We start from the raw sequence: 10,860 nt of genomic DNA, 5'->3' as shown, positions 1-10,860 counted from the left end.
AATTTTGAGATTCTTTGGCTCTGCCTCTGGAACTACACCTTCCAGCTCTGTTCCCCTTTTCTCTCTATCTCACACACACAGAATGCATTTCATTTTGTCATGAAATTGCCAGACCAATCTCCTGACTGAAGATAAATATGCACAGTGAACCTAGAAATTCTTGGTGTTCACCCAGTCCTGAAAACTAGCTGCTCACAATCTATCCATATGCTGTGACAGAAAATGGACATGTTTAAAAAAATGCCTTGTTTTATATGGAATACACTTTCCTTTTCCTCTTTAGAGCAAAGGACTGGCTCCTGCAACCTCTACTCACAGGAGTAAATCTCACTGAAGCTGATGGAACCACTCCTGTGAGTAAGAATGGCAGGATCTTCCTTATTTAAATATTCATTCAAAGCAACACCTTTTAGACTGATGAACACATTATTGTGAGCTATAACTGGACCTGTGAAAGGAACAACTTTCTTTCAGAGGAATAAAGGACATTCTGGGCCCATATGAATAAATGTGGTCCTGTAGCAAGAATGCCATCTCCCACACGAATACATGACAGAATATACTGAACCTTTTCTCTCCACCAAGGCAATGCATTTAAGGAATCTCCTCCATTTTCCTTGAACTGCTCTGTCTGCTCTTGTCTCCTGTACGTTTTGATATTTTTCTTGTGTAATACAGCAAGTTAATCTACCAAGGGGCTTGCATTGTTCCTCTCAGATGGAGTGCCCCAAAGGAAGCAATGTGAGTGCTGCACTCTCAACCTCCTCCATTTCCTGCTGCTTCCTGCCACTCCGTGTGTCAGATGGATAATTAAATAATGTGAGCCAAGCATTGTCCTTCCATTTCTCCCCCACCTCCTGATGGATACACTGTGGAAATGGGGTCATTAGTCCTCCAGACAATCTATCACCTTGCATGCCCTCCTGTTAAATCTCAGATTGAAGATGAAGAAATGGACAAGACAGGGTTTGGTTCTGATGGTGGCTCACACCAGGAAAGTGCTAATGCTTAGAATCCAGAGTGGAGTTAATTTACTCTGGATGAAGCACTAGTACCCTATTTTTTTTATTTCCAGGGAAGAGAAGATGAAACAACTGAGGGTTCCTGAACTCCTTTCACAGACAGCATGTGCCATGACCACCATTAGAGTTGAGGAAACCTGCCTGCTGCTCAATGGATTTGAAATGACCATTAACTTTCCCTCCATCCATGGTTATAAGCCTGATATTGCCACCATGGAGATCAACAGGCCATCATTCAGTACCTTTGGATATAATGTAACCAACTCAGAGAAATAGTTGTTCTTTCGAAAATAAGAGGTTAGATCTACTTGCATCTTGTGTAAATCCACAGAAAGCAATGGAGTTATTCTGTATTTATACAGTTGTAAGCAATCTGAGAATCCAGCCCGTAACCTCATGAATACCCAGCTTCAACCTTAGTAAATATATGAGTTTAAGAGAGGTTGAGCTACTAGCACTCATGTGAATTGAGGGCAGACCGGTTCCCACCCCACCCCTTCACAAAGCTGAGCAGTTTGCAGTGTGAATTGACTTTTTTTTTTCTAAAAACATCCTCCTTCTTTTTATAAGGGCCATTCACAGGAGCCAAACACCATGATCACAATGAAGAGAGATGATTACGATGGAGTGTAGTGGGACTGGAAGCCAGAGAGTACATACAGCAGCCATAACATAGGGTTGTCAACCAAAGGCAAGGCTAGTCATGTTGGAGCTTTGATTATAAGTGTGCTGGGATGGGAACACTAGGGGAAGTTTAATGAGAGGCTGTTGAAGTAGAAAAACACATTGACTGGCAGACATTTATAAATTGCCATAATTCACAAGTTAATTAGCACTGCATAATGGTGAACAAGAACTGTCAACTCCCCCCGCCTCCCTCCCAAAACAAAACAAAACAAACAAACAAAAATTCATGGTCAATCAGTCCTATCCCTTTTTCAGAGAGATGTTTATATACCAGGCAATGAACAATACCTAATGGAACATCAGTCACACAACAAAAAATATTCTTTAGGCGAAGGTCTCTAAGCCAGACCCCTACACTTAAGCACAGACTCAAGCCTTCCCCCAGGTTGTTTTACCTTCTTGTCTTCTTGGAGCATCTGCTTTTATGTTGGCTCCCTGAAGTAGCAGTGTAAATGTGAGTTATTAACCCCTTGTTAGCCATATGACAAGAAAGTCCCTTTGGACCCTGTGCTAATCACATTGTTCCTTGTTGGAGCAATGTCAGCACCTAGTATAAAAGACTGCCATTTTCACAGAATTAAATCACTGTTTAATAATTATTCTGCTCCACAGAGTGAAACTCTCTGATTATAGATTTCAGGATTCATTCTCTTGGTACTGTAATCATATACCACAGTAGACACAACTAACATCAACATATGCCTTCGCAGAGCAATGCATTAGCCTCAGGGGCAAACAGCACACATCCTTCTTCTGCTTTCTTCTGAAGCTCACTCACAAATATAATGTCCACAATGGGCACAGAAGCATGATAGCTATTGGCATGTTTAAGCATCAAGCATTTTGCTAGTACAATTCTACCATCTTTCCCCACACTAATGTGAACTGGGATATTTTCTGTTTTTACTGAGAAGAGTGATAAGTGAGCTATCCTATAAATCCCTCACAAATAGTTTACAGCATATATTTAAATACATGGCTGTGTAGCTCCTTTGTCATGGCAAATGAAGTGTATTAAAACACAATTTTGGTCTTGCCTGCATGTATGAGACCACCCTGTGTTTATTCATGCTACATAACAGAGTTCTGAAAAAATAATAGGCAAAATTCGAATCAGTTACATTGTTGTAATCCCAGTGAGTGGAGATTTTGGCACCATAGTTTTAATATAGTCCCACAGCATGTTTTAATACAGTTTAGCTCCATCTCCAACATATCCCCATGCTAACTTAGCACATTTTGGTCTGTAGCCAGAGTCTATATTTCCCTGTCCTTGCTGGGTCAGAGAACCCTGCATATATAGGTATGTTCAAACATGATTGTAGTTAGCATGATTTTGATCCAAGTGTGGACAGGAACAAAGTTTTTCAGTGGCATGAACCATATTGTTAAAAGACTACAACTTAATAAAGTATTGTTACTTAACTATTGTATACTCATTAGCACAAGAGGAATCTTGTACAATTGAATGGGTTCCATAGCACTATTATTTATGGAGTTGTTTTTATGGATTTCTCTGGATAAGTATGTCATGGTATCTGGGCACCTTACAAGGTCTTTCATGCTCCAAAAAGGTATTGTGGACAATTTCTTTCTTTACTTCCCCAAGGCAGCTAGCATTACAGGATTCCACCCCTTTCCTTTCCCTCTCATACTGTCTTCATTTGCTTCCTTTTGAACCTGTTAATTTCTTCCTTTTTTTTTTGTCAAGTTTGTAAACGGTCTTGTGGGAAGGCTAAGATGAAGAAGTGAGTTGTTACACTTTGCTGTGAAGTCACTGAGATTTGAATGATTTCTGTTGCCAGCACTGGAATGGCAAAAATACACTCCATCTGCAAGTGAAAATGTGGTGGTTGTTTTATTTTTTTCCTCTTCCTTGGGAATCACTTATAGTCTCCTGGCTAGCTAGTAACCTCTTTAGCAGCATTAATGACAAAGTTACCAGAACAAATTGGATGCCTCTTTATCCATCACATATCTACGTCCAACCCATAGCCCTAATCTGAGTGCAGTCAGACACAAATTGGCATCAATCCATTTTTCTGAGGGTGGGGGGGAGAGGGAAATCAGCTAACCCACTGAAACTCCCAATCATTAAGGAAGTAAAGCTCCTGTTACAGGAGAAGACCAAAAAAAAAATATATAACCTTCTTTGGAATGAACATAGCTAGCCAGAGAGGCAAATATTTAACTCAGGAGTTACCCAGACTTGACCTCCGACTAACTAATTATCTTTCAGACTTTAGGTTTCCCAATTTCTAAGCCTTAAGTTATTATTGGGAAGCCTAAACAATCGACCATGAGAGCAGTATTTTAAAAAGTTGGTACGACAAACTGGTTTGATTGCAAAAAAAGAATGGACCCTTACCAATACCTCTTGTGTGGTTTGAAATAGTTCAGCTATGTTTTTTGTTTGTTTGTTTTGTTTTTTGGGATCCATACTCAGTGACTACCAGTTTACTTTCAGCCCTTTGCATCACTATTTGTAAATTCTTGTAAAACAATCCTTTTCACACTTATCCTCATCATCTTTATTTGTCTTTTACAGAAAGGATGAATCATACAGTTGAGACTTAGTTTAAAAACATGTGGATTCTGACCTCAGCAATAGGGAGATTGTCTCTTATAACATATATCGTTCACCAGCTGAACATCTTTGCAAGGACAAGGAGATTATATCCTGACAAAATTAAATATGTGAAGCCAACACCCCATATCGAGAGATAGGGAACTCTAAGAACCCTCAGGTAACTATAGATTAAGGCAGGGATTGGCAACCTTTGGGACATGGCCCGTCAGGGAAATCCACGGGTGGGTCAGGACGGTTTATTTACCTGCAGCATCTGCAGGTTCAGCCGATCGCAGCTCCCATTGGCCGCGGGAAGCACTGTTGGCCGAGGGATGTGCTGGCTGCCTGGATCCTAACAAAAGAAAGAAAGGAAAGCAGCAGAATACGGACCCTGGACTTCAAAAAAGCAGACTTTGACTCCCTCAGGGAACTGATCGGCAGGATCCCCTGGGAGAATCCCCGCTAGGCCGCACTACCCCGCTTGTAAGGAGGGGGTGTATGGACTCTGGCCGCTAGGCCGCGCTACCCCGCTCGTGAAGGGGGATTGTATAAACGTTGGCTGCTAGGCTGCGCTACCCTGCTCGTGGGGGGGGGCAAGGGGTTGTATGGACTCAGGCCGCTAGGCCACGCTACCCCGCCAGACAGAGGCGATAGTCAAGAAGAAGGCCAAGAGGCCATAACCGACTGCCTACAGGGAGGCGGATCCAAGGACTGGACAGTGGTGAGGCGCCGACACCCCATCCCACCCCTGTCACAAAGGGGTGCTGCGGTGCCAGGCCCGCCACAAGGTTCAACAAGGATAAGTGCAGAGTGCACTTAGGAAGGAAGAATCCCATGCACTGCTACAGACTAGGGACCGAGTGGCTAGGCCGCAGTTCTGCAGAAAAGGACCTACGGGTTAGAGTGGACGAGAAGCTGGATATGAGTCAACAGTGTGCCCTTGTTGCCAAGAAGCCTAACAGCTTTTGTGGCTGTATAAGTAGGAGCATTGCCACCAGTTCGAGGGACATGATCGTTCCCCTCTAGTTGGCATTGGTGCGTACTCATCTGGAGTGAAAGTGTCCAGTTTTGGTCCCCACACTACAAGAAGGCTGTGGAAAAATTGGAAAGAGTCCAGCGGAGGGCAACAAAAATGATTAGCGGACTGGAGCAAATGTCTTATGAGGAGAGGCTGAGGGAACTGGGAGTATGTAGTCTGCAGAAGAGAAGAATGAGGGGGGATTTGATAGCTGCTTTCAACTACCCGAAAGAGGGTTCCAAAGAGGATGGATCTAGGCTGTTCTCTGTGGTAGCAGATTACAGAACAAGGACTAATGGTCTCAAGTTGAGGTGGGGATGGTTTAGGTTGGATATTAGGAAAAACTTTTTCACTAGGGGGGTGGTGAAGCACTAGAAAGGGTTACCTAGGGAGGTGATGGAAACTTCTTCCTTAGAGGTTTATAAGGTCAGGCTTGACAAAGCTCTGGCAGTGATAATTTAGTTGGGGATTGGTCCTGCTTTAAGCAGGGGGTTGGACTAGATGACCTCCTGAGGTCCCTTCCAACCCTGATATGCTATGATCTCTGTTTCAGGTGCAACACAGGAAACATTCAAGAGGATTCAGACTATCTTGACCTAACACCATGTCACTGACTTTTCAGCAAAAACAGGTTTTGTGTCAAGTCTGACATGATGTTCAAAACAGTTAAGGAGGTGTATAAGAGACCCAGCAAGAAAACTGATGCTGGACACATTGTGAGACATATGATATGATGTATTATCACTTATCAGGTTTCATGGTAGCTAATCTGTGGGTTAGGAAATTTTGTAATAGAGATGATTTTCTAGTAAAAAAATCCAAACAAACAATAAAACAAAACAAAACAAAACAACAACAACCTACCATACCTGGCCTGTTAATGGTTTGACATACTTAGGAACCTCAGAGAACTGTTATTTCCAGAACATCCACATTACTGCTTTGCCAATATCAGATTAAGACTTCTAGTGATATTCCGACTCCTGCACAAGCGAATGAAATAATCCACACCCAAATTCTTATCTTTTACTCTATAGCTATACCACTACTTTCAAACAGGTTTGGCCTGGTTTTAGAGGAATAGGGGAAGGGAGGGAGAGCAAGACATGATGAGGAAAGCTAAAAGGCTTGTGTCTTTTTACACTGACTAGAAAGGATTAAATGTCCATTTTCATTTTCTTTTGTTCCCGGCAATCTCATTAAGTCCAGTGGGGAGGGGAGGTCTGGTACCAGAGAGATGGAGAGATTTCACTGAAAAGGTTAAGAGCAATTGAATATGATGGGATTTACACCTCTTTGGGAGTGCTTTCTGAAAACCCATTACATTTGTGTAGGATCATCTATGCAAGCTGAACCGGGCACGTCTTTTATCATTCTACTTAATCTTTCCAACCGCTGGCTGAATGGCTACATTTTAAAGAGACACTACACCAGTTTAAACCCTTGATTTGTCATCTTGCCAGTAAAAAAACAAACTGACCATAGTATGCATCAGAATGCAATACAGTCCTACTGTAGAGATTTACTGTTTGTGGCTTACTTCATTACTAAGGAATGTCAACATACTTATCCATTGCTTTATAATTTGCTGCTTTTTTCCCCTTTTAAATTTTTTTTTGACACATGAAAGCTCAAGCATAGGGTCACGAGATCAAAGTATGTTAACTACAAGTTTCATCTATAAAATTTAGTCTTTAGTAGACACTATGTATAAAATGCATGCTAGATGATCTACATCAAGACATACATTGATACCAAATTTGTGTTTATTTTTCCCTGTCTGGACACAAGTGTAAAGACATTTATTCCATTAAAGCTGTGATCAGCAATTCTTTCATCAATTCTGAACACACTGGAGGTTTGTTAGATTTTCATTTTCTGACTATTGTACTCCCCCCTCACCCCAGATTAGAAGAGACACCCCTACCAATTCATTGGTGTTTGTTAAATTAGCTAAACCTTCCAGCAATCGCAGCATGCACATTTTTGGTCAGAGGTATACTTTTGTATTCAGAAATTGACATAAGTTATTGTTCTGCTGTGGGGTTGGCAAAACCTCTGTGAAACTGGTGCCTATGACTGCTGCCCTTCATTCAGGATAAATGTAAGAAAGAATCGAGCTGCTTTATGGAACAGTATTAGCCACCACCCAAAACACAGGCATATGGCAAGGCTTGAACCATGTGGCCCAACAAGTTGGTTATAACTATGGCTTATACCCATCTGTAACACTATCTACTCATGTCTGTAACATGTTGATAACATATATTAATAATTTATAAACTCTTTATATGGCATTTATAAAAGTAACCTTAAAGTAAAATGTGACATATATATTGTGGCAGAATCCATGACCCCAATCAGGATCAGGGCCCAATGGTGCTAGGGGCTGTACAAATATATAAAGAAGACACAGTTCCTGCCCTGAAGAGTGCACAGTGTAAAAAAAAAAAAAAAGTGTGTGTGTGTGTGTGTGTGTGTGTGTGTGTGTGTGTGTGTGTGTGTGTGTGTGTGTGTGTGTGTAGGGAGGATAAACCATACAAGAAAAGTGATTAAGACAATACACACATTGTGTGACCCTCTGTCCCTACCGCCACCACAGTTTTAACTTTTCCCACTAATTTTTATATTTTTGTATCCAAGATCTATTACCCCCAGGTGTTACACATCTACCTATTGATTAACTTTAAAAATTAAAATAAAGGTTCATAATACGAAATTCATATCCTGGGCCAAGGCTCAATCAAAGCTTTTAAATTAAACCCCATCAGATGTCCATCTAGATGACAACCCCCTGTTCTTTCTTTATGTGCTCTTAATTAAAGAAAGGTGGAATTTTTTGGATCAAAGTGTTTTCAGAGAAAAAAAGTAGATTCAGCTATACCAGCGCATTCCACAAGGTCATGTTTGTTTCGCTAAATTGCGTGATTAAAACAACAACAACAACAACAAAATGAAACAGGAATCCCTAAGAAATAATTTAAAAAAAAAAGTTTAATTTGGACATTTTTGAAACCAAATGGTTCAATTTATTGGTTCAAAATGACTTAAAATTTCCTTTAATTTTATTTTTAAAACCAATAAAATGTTTAAAAGTATATTTGTCAAAGCAAATATTTTGTTTGACACAAAACAATTTGTTTTTACTTTTCAGTTCACTGAACATTTCAAATATATATATATACTCTTTTTAAAAAAAAAATGGTCAAGAAACTCAAAAATCCATTATTCACACACATCTCTCTATGCCTCTCCCTGGCTGCAGACATTCCATTCTGTCAACAGGAGGAGCATGGTATTCATGAAGGATGAACAACATCTGGAGTCTCATATCTGAGAAGGTGTAGCAGTCGGCATTGTCTCAGGGAGAAATCTCCACTTCCAAATATTCAGGAGTAATGTCATATGAGACTGAAGCCCCCATGAATGGAGCTGGGGCACTGGGACAAAATCTGAGACATTGGCAAGAGGAGGGATAGCAAGCCCCTTCTGCCTTTCCCCCCACCATTGCACTTTTGTGTTGTGAAAAGAACTGCCGTGTGGGATCCTCTCAAGTGTATCTGTGTTAAACAGGCTAGATGAGTGTCACATACCACATTATGAAACCTGTTTGAAATCATGTAGACTGGTCCTTACAGTAGGTTAACACTGCCAGCTTCTCAGAGGTTTAAAAGAAACAAGACCCGCTAAAAAAAAATTACTTTATTTTACCTCTAATCTAGGTGGTGTTCATTGCAGAGCCAGATCCCCAGGATTTTAGCATCTAAATCACCCAAATACTTTACGAATTATATAAATCAGATTGGTTTAGCACTGAACAATGTAGCATTAATTGCATTTTATTTAAATAACCAAAACATATTGTGAAATTCATGCCATAGATAATTGGGTTTGCCTTTACATCATGTGCACCATGCCACTGGGATTCCCACATCAGCTCAATGTAATTTTACACCAGCTCCAGCTCAGGTCAGTAAACTCCTGAAAGCAGTGTGCAGTATCATAAGGGGGAAATTAAAATAAAGGTTAATGTCATTTTTTATGGATGACTGGTTCTTTGAAAAGACCAAGGGGAAGGTAGCCTCTGAAGTCTGATATATTTATTAGTCTGAGCACCATCCGAGAGTACCAAATACAGCTGTCAAGGTTGAGCTCATCATCTCACAAGGAGGTTTACAAGTGGCTATAAGGGTAGCAACAGCAATGCTTGCCGCACTATTCTCACGCTGAAACGGACAGAACCAAAGATGGTAGTAGAGGACTGCGTGCAAGCGCCAGGGACATATGATGAAATGAATTGCAGTGCCACTGCCGAATTCAAGATCAATCTGTGAAGGATTTTTCCTTTTAAAGTAAATAACAGTAGGACGAAGTTATATGTTTAATAAACATTATATATGCTGGCATAGGAAAGATACATTGGTTTGCATCCTAGATCACACAGGCTTTTAAATATATAAGTAAGGAGTGAATTTAATTCTAGCGAAAAGTTCATGACTGATATCCCTGCAGACTCAGCAATCCTCTATTTATCCAGTGAATAGGTACAGCACAGGGAGCAGCTTCCACATAGCCTTTGCCCCTATATGCTTCATCCCAGAGCTGAAGGGATTGCCTCTCTTGGTGTGAAGGCTAGTTCAGTCTCCATGGCCTATTGAATCCTTGATTTCACTTCCAAGAAGACCAATAGGGAGCCAGTTATAGCTGATTAAATTCTAGTGGTGTTTTTGTGATGGGTACATAATTACTGTATTATTATTTCTATTACAGTTGCACCTTGGAGCTCCAAATGAGATCAAGTCCCCATTGAATTAGGTACAACATACACATAAGTAGGAGACAGTCCTCGGCCTGAATAGTTTACAGCCAAAACCAGACAATGGATAGGAGAGAGGAAGGATCATTGTCTCAATTTAGCAGATGAGGAACTGGGGCATCATCACTCAGGAAGTCTGTTTCAGAACCAGGAACTGAGCCCAGATTTCCCGAGTAATTCCTCAACCACAAGAGCAATTTTTTACATGAGGCAGTAGAGCTTAGGACCTCCAAGGTACTTTGCAGAGACCAACAAACAGTAAATATATAACAACTGATATGAGATGGATTTGAACCAGTAATCTAGAAGTGAAAGCTGTTTTGCCCTATTACCAATGCTTTGAAAATCACTCCATCATAAGACAGAACAAAAATAATTAGCACAAAGCCCACCAGTGTTAGATTGCTATCAAATAAAATACGGAGTCTTCTACAATAATGTTATTGAATTGTTTGTGTGTGTGTGTATCTGTATACCTATTGGTTGATGCATAAAGATAATTGATTTGTTTATGGTTTGGATGTTTGCCTTTGTAATAAATTGGTGCTTTATGAATTGAGCTGATCTATGCAAAACATATTGGTATGTGTGTGAATCAATACTTGGAGAAATATATTTGTTGTGGCCATCTGAGCCTTACTGGTTTTGATTTTAATAAATTAGTTTACATAAAATTTGTGTGTTTGTGCAATAAACTGATTTGTTAGTTGCATTTTTAAAATCAACTATAACTGTTAATCAGCTTCTG

The sequence above is a fragment of the Chrysemys picta genome, chromosome 4 (assembly GCF_011386835.1).
Source record: "Chrysemys picta bellii isolate R12L10 chromosome 4, ASM1138683v2, whole genome shotgun sequence".
NCBI lineage: Eukaryota > Metazoa > Chordata > Testudines > Emydidae > Chrysemys > Chrysemys picta.
The sequence above is the reverse complement of the archived record's forward strand: the minus strand, read 5'-3'. Positions refer to the sequence as shown.